Genomic DNA, 12,905 nt, shown 5'->3' on the forward strand with positions numbered 1-12,905 from the left:
TATTTCGTTTTTTAAATAATTTATTTATTCTCGAACACTTTCTCATAGTAACTTTTAAAATTCGTATTTTGTTCTCTGTATATTGCCATTTGCATTTTGTAATTTTATTATATAGAGTGACTGCCTTCGAGTTTTTCATTCTTGAAAATATGTATCTTCAATCTGTAACTTAACCTTTATTCATCTTTTCATGTAATTGTCTTGAATCTTCCATGATTCTGAAATTTGCAATATTACTGCTCAGGGTATGTAAAAGTTTGGTAGTTCCACGTTTAACATTGTATTCAGCATTCTCTTTTAATTTGCTTTGGAGGCCCAGCATTTAGTTGTTATTATTAATGTAATGATTATTGTTCTACTAGAAATACCTGTACCATATTATCTCCATACTTAGCATACTTAAGTGTTGTTGTTATTTGTTTTCAAAGTGCAGTCCTTAACCTCCAAACTTGAAACGAGACAATTAATTTACCACAAAGTGAGTTATAAACTATTTTGAACCTGCAACAGCTCAAGTAATAACATAACTTATTGTTTAATTTGACCATTTTTGTCAATAAGAATAATCACTTTTTATTTGAAGGTACTGTTGAGATCAACTGCGCGAAATTAAAAAAACACAAAAACTAAAAATAAAATAACATGATTTAATCCAGTGATATGAATTTTTTAAATATTTTTCAGAATATCTTTTTTCTGTTCTGTTCTCTGAGATTTATTGTACTTTGAAAATGATATATAAGAACTGAGTTTTCTTCAGAGCCAGTACTCTGTTTTATTTAGATGTGGAATGTAACTTATTCAATACTTAATGAAAATATTTTTCTTGGATTCAAATAGTTTTGAGAATAATTTCAAATCGTTTTCTTCAGAAGTAAAATCTATTTTTATCAAGCAGTGAATAAGATTCATCCCAAATTGAATGCAACACAAGTTATTGTGTCAGAACAAAATATCCCATTTTGCGTAAGAACTTGCTAAAGTATTTAGAGACACACATAAGAAACTACTATTAATTAATGATGTAGTGAATACACGATCGTGTTCGTAATGAATGCATGATTTTTAATATTACTTACAGCAACATACAACATTAATATTTGTGAAATAATAGAAGTATAAATGTGGTATAATGTTGAAGAAGTAACGAATTCATAAAAATATGCTCTTTCAGAGTTTTATTTAAGCAATTTTAAAATAATTATGCAGTTTGGAGTTCTAATAGCTCAAGTAAGCCTGACAAACAGTTACATTTTGTTCTAACTTACCTTTTCATTATCTACAAATGAAGAACATCGAATATTTGTTCTTAGGTTGGTTAACGTTTCTGTGAATACGAACATATCAGGATAATCAGTGTTACTGACACAACCTTGTCAACGTCTCAGTATTTCTCTGGTGCCGGTGATGAACGTGAGGCTTGTGAGACTGACGCTGTTGAATTATATTATTGTGGTGATGACACTGATGATGTACAAACTGCTTCAATCACTGACAACTTCGTTCTTCACGGACCATCATCACTACAGTAATTGTGAATTCATCAGAGATTTGTCATGTTGGTTCTGTAGTCACTGAGCCATGAATTGACATTGACGACTTCTTGACACCAGTAAAATGTCTTGATGAAAAATGTCAAGCTATTAGTAACTGATAAAATGTTGAAAAGTATTCCTAGCTTCATAAACAAGTTTTCCTACCACCATTTCTGGTTGATGTAACCGCAAGGTTAAAATAACTTGACTTGAAAAATATCCATGGTTATTATACAGCCCAAAAGTGGATGGCGTTTTTTTTTTTTTTGTGGTTCTTGTGGTACCTTTCTTCCAGTCCATAGTCGACGTGATATAGTAGTGCTTATCAACAAGTCACTTAACAACTGATTATAAGTTAACGATACTTTAAGCAACCAGTATAAACTTGTTTAACATCGTAATTTTATGTAGACAGCTGATGTTTCGAAGGCTTCCATGGAACATCCACCAACCGGTGTAATTTATATTATTACCAACAGTACCCTTCAGTGACGTATAACTCAGAATAAACACATTCTTCATCAAACTTTATTCCACTTTATTTTTAGGAAAACGAGGCTTAGGATTTCGTGGCGATACTGAAAATGTAAATTCTCCCAAAAATTCTGATAATTTTCTGTCCTTCCTGAAACATTAAGCTGAAAATTACAAAATACTGAAAGTTAATTTCTATCATCCGAAGGCAGAACAAAAACTACATATTTATCATTACGCTCATAAAATGACATCAAGAATGTTATAAAATATGATGCAATTCGAGTAAAAAAATATTGATGAAGTTTTAAAAAGATGGACTATACTCTGTTTTTCCTGATGAAATGTCTTCTCTCAACATTGAACATTTTTATTATATCTCCCCTTTGTATATGAGAACTGTGAAAGTAGAAAATAATTTATTGGCTTTGTTAAGCTACAGAGGGTCATTGAAACAGATACTGTATGTGCAATTACGAAGATATTGACTGATATTGGATTATCTTTAAACAAATTGCGTGGTCAAGGATAGTTGTCGAAAAATCTGGTGTCCATAAACAAATTATAGGTATGTGAAGTAAGGCTTATACACTCATTACTCAGGTCGCTCCCTTAATCTTGTTATTACAAACTCACGTCAGTTCCACCAATAGAAAATTGTACTGATAGAGTTAGAGGAACAACTACTTGGATTAAATCCTCACCTAAACAAGGGGAACTATTAAAAGTTATATATCAAAAGGATGTCCAGCATGGGGCAGCTCCATCCCGTCTTCTACAACTCAATGTGTGCATTACACACTGGGTTGAAACTATTAAAGACTGGAAAAAGCTCTGTTTATGTTGCCCATTCTTAATTCACATATGTGAAGTTATTGTATATATAGATTTTGAAATATTTAATGACAATTAGGCTGCTAAAGCTGTTGAAGATAAAATAATGCTATGACTTATTTAAAAATACTGGAATCCTTTTTATTTAACAACCTTGCGACGTTCTCTTTACTACTTGAAAGAAGCTTCTATAAATTTGCAGTGTTCAACAGTGAACGTAGATTATTATTTATATTGTATTTAAAAACACAGCGATAATATTAATATTAGTATGATAGGAATAAGTCAACCACAACCCAATGTGTAATATCGTTCTGTGAAGGATTACTTTAAGAAAACAGTATCCACTCTTTTCTTGACAACATTAACAGTAATATTCCCCCTAGCTTTGATGCACACGTAAAGCAAGAAGCATTAATTCAGAAACTTATGCCATCAATCCTTATACAAAAGTTGTCTATCTTCGGTATCAGACAGGCTTAGATTTTTACGGGAAAGATTGCCAAATCCTGGCATATTGATGGAAGACAAGGTCGATTTGTATATCTCTAAGACAGGCCCCAAATACTGGCTCACTGCTTAAAAGTGTGTTTCAGTGTATATCAAGTATATTTGTGTTACTGAAACACTTTGCCACACTGCCATTAAGTTCATGTTTGTGTGAACATTCGGTGTTTACCCTACGCCAGTTGAATAACTACCTGAAGTGTAAACAAACCGAAGAAAGACAGTACTCTAGCTCTAACCATTATCACTCTGCTGTCAACATAAAAATTATGTGTAAGTTGTTTGGGAAGGCACCTCAGAGGAATGAAAGCATGTGAACGTTATTTCAATAGTACATACACGTACGGTAGCCAATGATTGAAATAGATAGTGTACTATTCTTGTACAGAGTTGTTTAATTTAATAATATAATTCAACAATTAATAAGTACTGTGCATGTACATATATGACAGTTAGATACTGAAACAGCTAACATAGTATTGTTATACAGTTTGTTTGTTTTTAAATTAGTAGTGCAACTTGACATTTAATTACATAATTTGGGGCTGGCGCACAAATTTGCACGCGTTCAGTGTCAGTCCTCGGTGAAATTTAAGCCTTAAACTTTTATAATAATGTTTCTGGTACACTAAATATAGTATATTTATCTTAAAATGCACCTAATCAAACAGAATAATAATTAACAACAAGCTAACAATGTGTAATAACTATTATAATTTAATTGGGTTCCTAAATATTGCATAAACACCTTAAAATCCATTAGATACTCCATCTGAATAGCTCCACAGAAATTTTCAAACTGAGTGAAATATGTCTTTTATACCATAGTGAAAAAAAAAACAAAAAACATGAATTTATACTACATTCATAGATTAAAACTTTTTCTTTCTGTTGGATATAAATTAGATGAGGTAAATCATGAAATTTATTTATTGGCTAGTTATGAAATAAAATAAGTTAGAGATGAGTGTAGCACTTGCATCTCACATTCTGCTTGATAGTTTCATAGAAAAAAAAATTCATGCCTGGGAAAATTATGTATCTCTTGACAATAACCATAGTATAGTATTATCATTTTATGTTGAACTGTATTTTAAAATTGGGTGGCGATAAGTTATCAAAGCCAGAAGATTTAGAGAAATTGTGTCACGATTGTCACATACTGTGACTTTAAACTTTTTATTTAAATACTGTCTCAGCAAAGTAAAATATTAAAACTTATATAATACAAACATTTGATTTCTTATCTATGTTTTAATACCACATCTTTTCATACAAGTCAATAATAATGAGATTCATTTCAATTTTGAATCTAAATCTGTAAAAAATATGTTGACGTGTGCTCTGCCCTCTGACGAAAGTAAGAGTGTAGATTCTGCTGAGCATTCGCCATGTAATTTAGTAGAAAAGAAGATAGAAACTATCCAGGATAAACAAATGTAATTTTAAGCTACAATCTGCAGTTGTTCTAGAAAAAACAATTTGCAATTTAAGAGTTATTTCTTGGTTTTCGTTGCGGTTACAAGATTGATTGCATCTTAAAGGAAATATTTTATGAAAAGTCACATGAAACCGATCCTGTGCCTCTCTCATAATAACATAAAACTTCAAATTGGAAGGTTGTCACACTTCGTTTATAATATAACGTTTCTACATTAATATTGATTGCAAACAAATTATGAGAAAGAAAGTACGACAACGAGGCTGGACAACTTTACTTGTAGCTCGAATTGACAGCATTACTGGGACCATCAAATTAGTGTTAAGTCAAACATGGGGTTACACACAATGATTTAACAAAAATGTCTTGAAAAATCACACAATTCGAGGACACAGCATTGAAATTCCTCATACCTGATTTTTGATAACTACACGTGCAACAGAAGGTGTTTCTATAAGCTTGTGTGAGGTGAATTAATAGAAATAACGAGGTAATAGCGTAGTGTGTAATAGTTATAGTATTTTCTCGTAAACCACACTTTGTCTTCTCACTTATGGTAGTGCATATTTTAACAAAAGGTAACGAATGGTAATCTTTATAACACATATATTTATTACTTATAATTCCTCTCTGTTATTTAATCAACTATTTTATTAATATATTTTATTCTATCTCCCCTTTCTTACAGACCTTCTGGAGGTCTGGGGATTATTCCCCTGTATCCCCGCCCTTTTGGTATGCGTTGTAGGGTGTTACTTTTGTTCATATATATTTTACACTGTAAATTTCTTTCAATTACACATGTTGGTAGCTGTTTAGTAATCTTAGAATTCAGTTCTATGGTATCATAATACTCGAAATGAAAGTGAGGTACTCTGAGGCCCGGCATGGCCAAGCGTGTTAAGGCGTGCGACTCGTAATCTGAGGGTCACGGGTTCGCATCCCCTTCACGCCAAACATGCTCGCTCTTTCAGCCGTTGGGGCGTTATAATGTTTCGGTCAATCCCACTATTCGTTGGTAAAAGAGTAGCCCAAGAGTTCGCGGTGGGTGGTGATGACTAGCTGCCTTCCCTCTCGTCTTACACTGCTAAATTAGGGACGGCTAGCGCAGATAGTCCTCGAGTAGCTTTGTGCGAAATTCCAAACAAACAAAGAAGTGAGGTACTCTGTATAAGGGAAGTAGCGTAAGAATATTAGTACTACAAATATTATACTGTGTCACCTAATGACTGAAAAAATAGTTCCACTTTCCAATCAATTTTCACAACCGCCTGCACTAAGCACCATCTCTGAGCAATTTATACACATTATATTTTCTTGTTATACGTTATACTTTGTACATATTTCAGAAATACTATTAACTTTATGCGCATGCGCTGTAATTGCATAATGCTTATAAGATAGCATAAAAGCATATCTGAAACTGACGTTAATCAGATGCAATATTTAACTGAGTAATAATTTTAAGATGTAAAACTTATAGCTATTATACAACAATCAATATGTGTGCAGTTAAGCTTACAGCTACACAGTAAGATATCTGTGCTGTGAATACCGCTGGTATCGAAACCCGGCTTTCAGCATTATACGTCTTCAGACTTACAACGGGAAAACACATAACATAACACTCAGATTTTATTCGTCCTCGGTAGGTGAAGCTACGAAAATTAATGTTTAATACGTAATTTAAGATGCCAATACAAAGGTTTACCTTTACCGAGGCCCGGCATGGCCAAGCGTGTTGAGGCGTTCGACTCATAATCCGAACGCGGCGGGTTCGAATCCCGGTTGCACCAAACATGCTCCCCCTTTCAGCCGTGAGGGCGTTATAATGTGACAGTCAATCTCACTATTTGTTGGTAAAAGAGTATCCTAAGTGTTGGCGGTGGGTGGTGATGACTAGCCGCCTTCCCTCTAGTTTTACACTGCTAGCGCAGATAGCCCTCGAGTAGCTTTGCGCGAAATTCAAAAAAGGAAAAAAAACTTTATGAAACGAATATTTTTTATTCTATGTATAAAATAAAATTCCTGAAATACTCTAATTTATTGACTAATAATTATATAAGTATTTAAATATTTATAAAGTGAATAATCAACATACAATAATGAGATTATAGTATGCCTACCTCCAAAGTTGCTTTAAGGAAAAAATCAACCAAAAGCTTGAACTGGTGCTTGTTTCAGAGATCGAGTAACCTTAATACTCGCCTACTTTTGCATACTATTTCCATACACAGGTGAACTTTAATAAGCTACAATGCCATCTCCAATGGCAAGACATTGAGGCTATGCTAGGCTCTTTGTACACTTACATATTTATATGACTAATATACGAATTTATAGAGGAGTGAAACTGTGTAGATAAGAACACGACAGGATGACCAATATTTATACAACATTATCTGAAAATATGTTTGTAATCTTAACATCTTATTGAACCTAACTTAGACATAGGCTTAACGTTCCAATATATTAGAAAGCTATGTTTACGAAACTTCTTAAACTTTAAATTAGAAAACGTGGATGTGGAGGTTCAAATAGTAATAAAATAGCATAACCTACGAACAGCAAGAAATCATTTGATCCTTTGAGTCTGCTCTGTGCGCACTCACGCTTGAGGAAATTAAAAATATAAGCCCATCCTTTCAGGAAACCATCTATTCCTCTCATAGATTGTTTTATCAAATAATGACATCCATTACTTTTGACGGCAACTAATTTCATAAAGTAGACACTCTGTAAGAAAAACAATTTTATAATTCGAATCTGGTCTGTTTCTTTCAGGCTTAAACTCTGGCCCATTCTTTTTATTACTTTTAGGTTTTAGGACAAGAAAATATCAAGTCTTTAATTTATCGAACTCTCTGATAATCTTATAAAAGTCGACAAGATAATCAAGGACCATATTAGAGGGTAAATAGGTGAAACTACTCTGCGCCCCACGGATCAAATGGATTCCGTGACTATATGAAAAGTAAATAAAATTTAAATGTCTCATTAAAAAAACATGTCTTTGTAGCTATGTCACTATGACAACACTGGTTTTAGTCGTATCATGTAAACCTATTACTTTGTTATCTTTCACGAGCATGTTCTTAGAACTTGTTATTTCATAATATATATATATATTGTTTAGTGAATAAATAACTGCCATTACCTTGTATTTTTCATAACTATTAAAATTACTATTTTGTACATTTTGTACTCTCGCTATTAACTAATATTTAACTGTATTACTTAATTATGCATTTCGGTTTTAGCAGTCCAACCTATAATACTTGTCATGGGACCCCATGTATTTAATGTGGCCCGTGACTGGTCACCTCTTACCCTTCTTTTATGAATGCTAAATAAGATTACTTATACCTGTACGATATTAACTCTTCCACGTCTTTAGTCACCATAGTAGTACTCCTTTAAACTCTCCCCAATAAGCACAACGGTCTTTAATCAGGGTTATCCGAAAGCCAATTAGCTGCAGAGATTTTGACAGGACCAGTTATCTTGGTAATGTACTGTAGCTGAAAGATGTCACAGTTGCTGTTAGATTTCTATAAGTTCTAAGTTCAACTAGTGCACACAAGGCTTAAAACAGGAAGCTAAGTTTCACAACTGCTGTTTGTGTAGCTATTCGTAAGTTAATTCTTTTATCATTTGTTCATTGTATCATGAAATCCTTCATTGGTCTCTAAGAGTAAGTAGGACTGTAATCTATAAGTGATTTAGAGTCGTCATATATTACTTATGCATTATTTAGATAATACGGGACAATAATTGTCAAACCTGCTTAAGCCAATACTAATTCTTTTTAAAATGTTTGGATAATTGATGTATATAATTTGGATATAATTGATACTAGCGTCAAACTCACGTGCGAATTCCTATTTTTTGACAAAAATATATAACTTGTATTTTATTGTTATTTCATTGTTTTATACCTTTTTCTGTATTTATCTTCATACTCGCTTCTTTTTTTTAAGAAAAATAATAATAACAATCCAATAGTGATCAAATGGTTTAATTGATAACAGTACCAGTACAGCACATGAAGAACGTGTTGAAATGTTATTATATACTGTGTGTGTGTGTGTTTTCTTACAGCAAAGCCACATCGGGCTATCTGTTGAGTCCACCGAGGGGGATCGAACCCATGATTTTAGCGTTGTATATTTTTTACTGTTCTTTTTGAAAACTAGTAAAGGAGAATATGACGAATAAAGCCCCTTCATGGCCAGGTGGTTAGGGTGATCGACTATTAATCTCAGGGTCGCCAGTTCGAATACCTGTCGTACCAAACATGCTCGCCTTTTCAGTCATGGGAGCGCAATTATGTTGCAGTCAATCCCACTGTTCATTGGTAAAAGAGTAGCCCAAAAGTTTACTGTGGGTTGTGAAGACTAGCTACCTTCCCTCTAGTCTTAAACTACAAAATTAGGGAAGGGCAGAGCAGATAGCCCTAGTGTAGCTTTGCGTAAAATTCAAAAGCAAATAAACAATGTTAAATATTATTGTCAGTTTTATTGCGATGTAATATACTTATTTCAGACTAACGGAAAAGTCTTTGCTGTTGGGTAATTCATCATAGAATTTGCTGAAAAAATCTAGAAAAGCCAGTTTCAAATTTTCAATTTATTTTTTTTACTCTTCTCGTAAATTCAAAACCAAAATAATATCTTTATGCTATATATTAAGTGTTATTGGCTATTATAAACAACATTTATATCGGAGAGAAATCCCGAATTCATACGAATCAGTATATGTATGTGTAACACTCTTTGACATGGACTCGCCTCGCCTCTTCCCCGGTGGATTAGTCACAGGACTAAATTGATATGAGTTTCTAGCTTTTGAAATATCTATGTAATGCAGGCATACCATTAATTCTATTATCTATATTGGTATATATACATACGTGTGTGTTTGTATGTGTGTTTTATTATCGGTTATTTAGATTTCACATTATCATGGTGGTATAATGTAGTCCAAGATATTTAAAATTATCTTATTCTAGTCGCCTTAATCATCTGTTCTCTACCTAGATATTTCAGCATATTTTAAGCCTGGGTTAAAACCAGTAAGAGATTAAATTTTCTTCACCTGCCAAACTTCGACTCCAATTAGACTGTATAGGTAACCAGCACTATCAGAGGACAGAGATCACGAGGTAACACTGGAAAAAGAAAACAAGTTGATGTTTGGAATCCAGGTGCTTTCTTTGCATTAGTTCATTCCTAGTTTATGCAAAAGGAAAACATTCTGGAGTTCGTTTAGCATTTAGTGTTGACGCAATAAATTTTGCAAGAAAAACACTTCAAGACTAAATGTTGCACAATTTGGAGTAAGAACTGTCTGTCTTTGCACGTGAGTACGTGTTTTCTTTTGTGAAAATAAAGAGTTTTGCTTGTTTAACTAAAAGTTTGTCCAGCCTATTCATTTTCATCCAAAACGGACACTCAGTTCAAATAACTTTAATCACAAGAAACCTCGTAAATTTTCCAAGTTTTATTTTGCTGTTATATATAATCTCACTTGATACTTGGCGGCATATGAATTTTTTAACTTGAAAAAAAAACATTATTACGTGTTTACAAAATTGTAATATTCAATGAACAAGAACCGAAGTACATGCTGTTGTTGTTGTTTCAGAGCAAAACTAAACAAGTGGTTATTTATGCTTCGTCTACTGCAGAGAATCGAGCATCAAATTTTTAACATTGTAAATCGTTAAAGTTACTTGGTCACCCACAGGTGGACAAACTAAATGCAAAACACCTGCACGTATATGTAGAATTTATCTAAATGTATCTGACTAATATATTCTATACTAACTGTTTTGAAAGATTGAAATTCTTCACTATTTCAATCATTACAGTTGTAAAGAGATATAGTTTGTTTTTACGACAAATTTAGAAGTGAAATTTATGGATCTATAAACATTTTAATTAGTTTATAATTTCAGTTGATTTCCAGCCTGAACAATCGTAAGTCGATTTATTTTTAAATAACTTAGTAGTTATTCAAATAGTCCATTAAGCAAAGTTCTATTACCCGTTTTCGTATCCTTGTCCCTACGTTACACTGTAAACTTCTGTTACATCTCTTTCAAAGAAGCCTTTTAAAGGTGATTAAAATGATAATAACTGTTCTTTAGTGTTCATAAATTGATTGGACTCACCTGAAAAACCCTTAGGCGTTTCTGCCTGAAACGCCATTAAGAATAACAACAAAAACGCATTTGTAAGAAAATAATTAAAATTTGTTTGACACTCATCCGAAGAAATCCTAAATATCCCTTTTTGTGAAACTTTGTTTTGTTGGCAGCATTAATTTTTCTGTTTTTTTTACACTGTGAATTAATCACAGACTACTGGTTTCAGTGGCTTTTCTTTTATTTAATCATTTTTTTAACCTGGAAGACTTATAAAACTTTTTGAACGATAACACAGGCCTGCGAATTTAAGCTTCGTAAAAGTTGTTTTGTTTGTAATAACGAATTTAATAACGAAATATAATTTAGCTACGCAAAATTTGGAAATAATATTCATTTTTTTCTATAAAGTAAGGTTTTTTTTTTTTTTTATAAATTGAGAAGAAAAAATCTTACTTAGGTCAAATTATTATTTCGTTTACCACAATGAATATGTTTCATTATTATGTTTGTTTTGTTTGGGTTATAGAACGATCGATAACATTCTCACGTCGCGATTGGTCTAGAGAAATCTATAGTCAGTAGTTGTCAACATTTTAAGCATAACAATATGTGACCAGATGTCAATGAAAATGATTCACTTATATAAAAGTACACATAACGTTTTGTGAAAAATCTATATGTGATGGAAAGAAATAGATATAATTTTCGGGTTTAGCGTGCAGAAATTACGTAGAACATGTAAAAATGTCAAAACAATAAAACCATCACAGGCCTATGTAATTTATAAAAAATAATAAACATCATACTAGGTTATATATTAAATGGTTTATTAATTATGCACTATTCTACAATGTTGCGCATTTAATTGTATTAAATATTTTACACTAACTTTCAGCCAGACATTTATAGAATGCAAGATTCATACAAAAAGTATTTTGGCCAACTTATGTCAGTTTATTCAATACTTGAATCATTGAATATATTACAATAAAACATTGAGGTTTGAATTATTAAAAACAAACACAATACGTTTAAATAATTATCTTTAAACTCATATTGGACTTCCACCGAATAACATAAGATCGTTTGGTAAATTATAAAAAAAAAAAAAAAATGGATATTTTAACTATTGTTGGCTAACGAAAAACCAGAAATTTACGTTGTTATATTCATCACGTATAACAAATTCTCAATAAACAATACTGTTTCATGTTAAGTAAATGTAAAATAGACAGAGCTCAGTTAGAAATAAACAACATATAGATAGAAACGTATGTATGGATGTAAAATCAGCATAATTCAGTTCAACCAGTTTTAGATTTGAAGTACTTCATAACACAATACAACGGCGTATAATGATCAACTACTCAAAATAACGAAATGTTTTTCGTATCGTATATTCATTACCACACAATGCAGTAGGTGCAGGTAACAAGTATAATCTTTGGTCTTCTAACGTTCAAGTTCTAATGTCTAGCTTCTTTCTAACTACTGGTTACTTTAAAAATTTTTGTTAATGTTATACGTCAGAGGATTTTATGTTCTATGACATTCTGAAAATAATTATGTAAACATATTATTACAATGCCTACATACATAAATATATATGTTATAAATTATAACAAATATTGAAATATAATTTTACATTAATGGAAATCGTACATTCTACTTGTTTGTTTGTGTATAAAATAGTTAGCTATTCAAACTCGCCATTGTCTTCGGGTTCATTTGGATGACCACTACGCAATACGTTCCCAGGGCACCCATAATCGTTAACAATAGCCCACGATTAATGATAAAAAAATTCCAGGCCGTGACTCCAATAGCACGTCCACTGAGTTGAGACATCAGTAACTTAGTTTGAAGATGAAATTCCCAGTCTTCAACTGGTCGTTGATTGGCAAGGCTAGTGATAAGTTGTAGCGATGCTTGGCTTTCTTCGGAAACACGGGAACAGATTGGT

This window comes from Tachypleus tridentatus, chromosome 10 (assembly GCF_004210375.1).
Source record: "Tachypleus tridentatus isolate NWPU-2018 chromosome 10, ASM421037v1, whole genome shotgun sequence".
Lineage (NCBI taxonomy): Eukaryota > Metazoa > Arthropoda > Merostomata > Xiphosura > Limulidae > Tachypleus > Tachypleus tridentatus.